The 3,930-nt window shown below is 35.4% G+C and overlaps 1 protein-coding gene across 3 annotated transcripts in view; it reads left to right on the top strand.

The window, feature by feature from the left end:
* The first annotated feature begins 534 nt into the window (after window positions 1-534).
* LOC110029906 (glutathione S-transferase TCHQD) overlaps window positions 535-3,930 on the top strand; it is a 9,904-nt gene continuing 6,508 nt past the window's right edge. Inside the window, exons 1-2 of one of the 3 annotated variants that reach the window (XM_020732392.1) lie at window positions 535-675; window positions 755-906. The gene's annotated coding sequence lies outside the window, so the exon portion shown is untranslated. Of the gene's footprint in view, window positions 907-3,930 lie in introns of all 3 variants that reach the window. The other 2 variants (XM_020732391.1, XM_020732393.1) reach the window with 2 other exon arrangements.

Below are 3,930 nucleotides of genomic sequence, written 5' to 3'. Positions count from 1 at the left end.
TTAAAAAATGAAATACATCTTTGTCAAAAATAGATAAGGTGGCATGCATGTAAGAATTGAGGGGTGTACATACAAATCTTATATAAATCATGAATGGTTAGAAATATCATAGAGGAGAAATTTTTTAGCATTAAAATTATTTATTTTACAAACTCCATGCTCTTTGACATTAGAATTCTAAGCTCTTGTGCGCGTATCATAGTTGTTGGTAGAGTAGACTCTATGAAGGTTGTAAGTCCCCTCAGGTCACGGGTCATGGGTTCGAATCCTCTCATGTGTAGGGTGTGATACTCGAATATTTAGCACACCTAAAAATGATCGGGACTCGTCTAATAGTCCATTCCTTTTAAAATAATAATAAAAAAAAGAATTCTAAGCTCTTAGAGAAAATAATAATAATAATAATAATAATAATAATAATAATAATAATAATACAGATCACCCCTTCAGCTCCACATTCGTATTTGTCACACTCAAACAATTATATTGCAAGCAGAATAACCAGTAGGTAGAAGGTCAGTTTCCGTGATCCTCTAAGAAACTTCCAGGTTTAAAATTCCTAAAAAATCTCACTAGGAACTAACGCTACCTTTCACCTAAGCGGTAGCAATAGCAAAACCCTACAGTTAGACCATGTCGGCCGCAATCCATGGACCTCCACCTGCGTCAAAACAGGTCTTCGTCCGTTGCTTCGCCCCATTACCTGTCAATTTTACTATTATAAAGTATGAAAAAAAGGGATTTTTGCAAGCAGAGTTCGCCCTAACCGCCGCCGAAAGGTCCATAAAGAAGTATTTGTGGAACGGAAAAACTGATTTAAGAACTTTTCTCACATCGCGTCATCGTTCTCCAAGACCAAAGCCGGAGGAAGAATCTCGATTGGATCCCCGTGTTTCTTTATAGCAGGTGCCATCTTTTGAATACCCTGTAATCTTTCTGTTTCCTCACTTTTTCTCCTTGTTTGTTTGGTTTTTCTTAGGGGGCGATTATGGGGGTTATTGGGGATGTGGAGATTAGTAGTCGGAGATTTAGAGTTTTTTTTTTTTTTCAGTCTTGTAGATGCGGCATAAAAAATTGGAAAGGCTTAGGGTTAGATGAAAATTGGGTCTGTGAGTGAGAATTTTGTTTGGTCTGGGAGGGTGTTGAATTCAATCGTCAATGGGCACTTGTTTCACTGAAGATTTGGGACATTGGAAGTTGTGTCATAATTTTTATGTATTTACACGTCTGATATTTAAATCTTTATATTAATCTGTGTAATACACGCATCTCAAACTCCTATAAAATATAAAACTAAGATAACTTTTATTATAAATGAAGCATTTTTATTCTGCTCTTAATAAGTCTTATAAACTAAATCTTAAAATCTAGGGTGAGTGCTTTTCTTTGATGTTCAACTCTAAGGTTGCTTTTTGAATGAGTTCGGTTTAAGAGCTATAGTGTGGAAACATGAATTCCATATTTTATTTAGGTAGGTGTTTAGCTTAGTGATTCAGACATTGCTAAGTGAAGAATGGATTAAATGTTTAAATGTGTGATGAAGAATATGGCAAGAAGGAATTATGGTTAGCAATTTCTTTTGATGATGGTTATCATTCACATTTTGGATAATTTGCTTGAGATATTTTTTTCAAGATGGCATATAGATGCTCACACACACGTGCACATACAGATATAAAATGTACAAACATGAAAATCAGTTTTTTGATAAAGTAATTGTTCTTTCATAATTTGTTTTTCAAATTTCTCTAACGACAATGGGGGAGTGTTTTGACATATGCAAAAATGTAGTTCAAAAGCAATAAAATTTTCAAATTCAAAATAATACATTTATAAAATGCTTTGATTGACAATTTAACCTATGCACACGCACTCCTACACACATTTTAATTATATATGCACACACACATACATGTGCACATGCTTGATACTGATTTTCTCTCTGGAACACACATGCATTAGTGCACTCATGCAATTAAAATATACATGGTTCAAAATACATATTATATTAAAGCAATTATTTTCTTAATGTATTTTTCAAAATTTCAATTAAGAATGGAAAGGTCTATTGGTTATATGCAGACTGTCACCTCCCAAAAGAGCCCTTAAGGGTGGTGGGCAGCCCAGGACTTAAATACTGCTTTTCGGCCCTACACCTAGCCAATGTGGGACTATTTGTCCGTGACATTCTCCTCCACCCAATCACGTGACGCCCTCGTCACGGATCGGCTCCACCGAGGGTCCCACTGGACCATGGAGAGTCCACACACCTGGCAGACAGTAATCTGCTCTAATACCACTTGTCACCTCCCAAAAGAGCCCTTATGGGTGGTGGGCAGCCCAGGACTTAAATACTGCTTTTCGGCCCTACACCTAGCCGATGTGGGACTATTTGTCTGTGACATTCTACTCCACCCAATCACGTGACGCCCTCGTCACGAATCGGCTCCACCGAGGGTCCCACTGGACCATGGAGAGTCTACACACCTGGCTGGCAGTAATCTGCTCTGATACCACTTGTCACCTCCCAAAAGAGCCCTTAAGGGTGGTGGGCAGCCCAGGACTTAAATACTGCTTTTCGGCCCTACACCTAGCCAATGTGGGACTATTTGTCCGTGACAAGACGCATACTTCACATCCAATATATTTATTAAATTCGATGTGTACATTCAAAAGAAAGCTCTAATTGGCACATGCATACATGCATATAAACACACATATTTTGACTTTGCAGACACATTTACATAGCCTATGCTTATTAGTGCTAGACCATTAACACTTATGATAGGCCATATTTATGGGTCAATGGTAGCTCAACTCATTTGAATCTCTTATTCATTGCCTCTTTAAAATCATCAACCCTGTTAATGATCTAGCATATATCTTTTCGAGAAGATAACATAGTGCAAGAAGATTAGTTTAAGATATAAATATTGAGATATATTTGTCAATTCAGCCCTACTTTGTCAATTTTTCCTTTTGAAATAGTTTTATATTTAGTTCAATACATATTGTATATATTATTTTATATTATTTCTCATTGTTTGTTATTTTGTCAGTTGTGAATGGTAAAATGAATATTAGCAATTTTGGCATGTTCACCATTTATCAATGTTATTTGATTGTGAATGTCCTTGAATTTATGGATATGATTGTCATTAATAGGCTTTAAGTTACAATAGAAAATCTTTGATATTAAATCAAAGATGGCTTTTGAACATACTTTTGCTCTTCTAGTTTTTTTCTTCTTCATAGCCTCATGCTCCTTACGATTCACACAACGTCATATGTTCTTATGCTTTCTTTATCTTATTTAATTCTCCTCTTATTCATTCATTTTATTGATCCAATTAATCTCTTCGAGGTCTTCATCTCTCTTTCTATCCCTTTCTAAAGTTGATTCATTTTCTATTTTGCAAAACAAGAAACCAAGCTCTACCCCTATATCCACTCTCATTTTACCTTCCATCATTAATTGGTATTAGAGCTGAATTTTCTGCATACAAGTGTTCTATATGATAAAATTAAAGTGTATTATGATCATGGCTTCTTCTTATCTATCTTACTCGGCTCTTTTTTTGTGCATTGTAACCAAATTCCTAACAAAACCTAGTTTCAAATTTCAAATTTCCACACAATATTTCTCTTTTATGTATAGTCTGCTTAAACAATCCTTGACCAACCTTAAGAACTTCATCTTGTTCTTTCATAAAATACAAAACACTTTTAATTTTCTTTTAAGTTCACCTTAACACTCTAGCTGAAGCAAATTCAAATCCTACATCTGCTTAGTAGCTGACTCCCTCCGTCCAAGAATAAAATCTATGCCCCATTCTCGATCTTGCACAATTTAAGGCTTTTTCTTCCCCCCTTTGGTCTTCGTAAACCCGAGTCCTCAGCTTTTTGAATATATATATATATATATATATA

This window comes from Phalaenopsis equestris, unplaced genomic scaffold (assembly GCF_001263595.1).
Source record: "Phalaenopsis equestris unplaced genomic scaffold, ASM126359v1 Scaffold000609, whole genome shotgun sequence".
In the NCBI taxonomy this organism is placed as follows: domain Eukaryota; kingdom Viridiplantae; phylum Streptophyta; class Magnoliopsida; order Asparagales; family Orchidaceae; genus Phalaenopsis; species Phalaenopsis equestris.
This window is presented reverse-complemented; position numbering and strand designations above follow the sequence as displayed.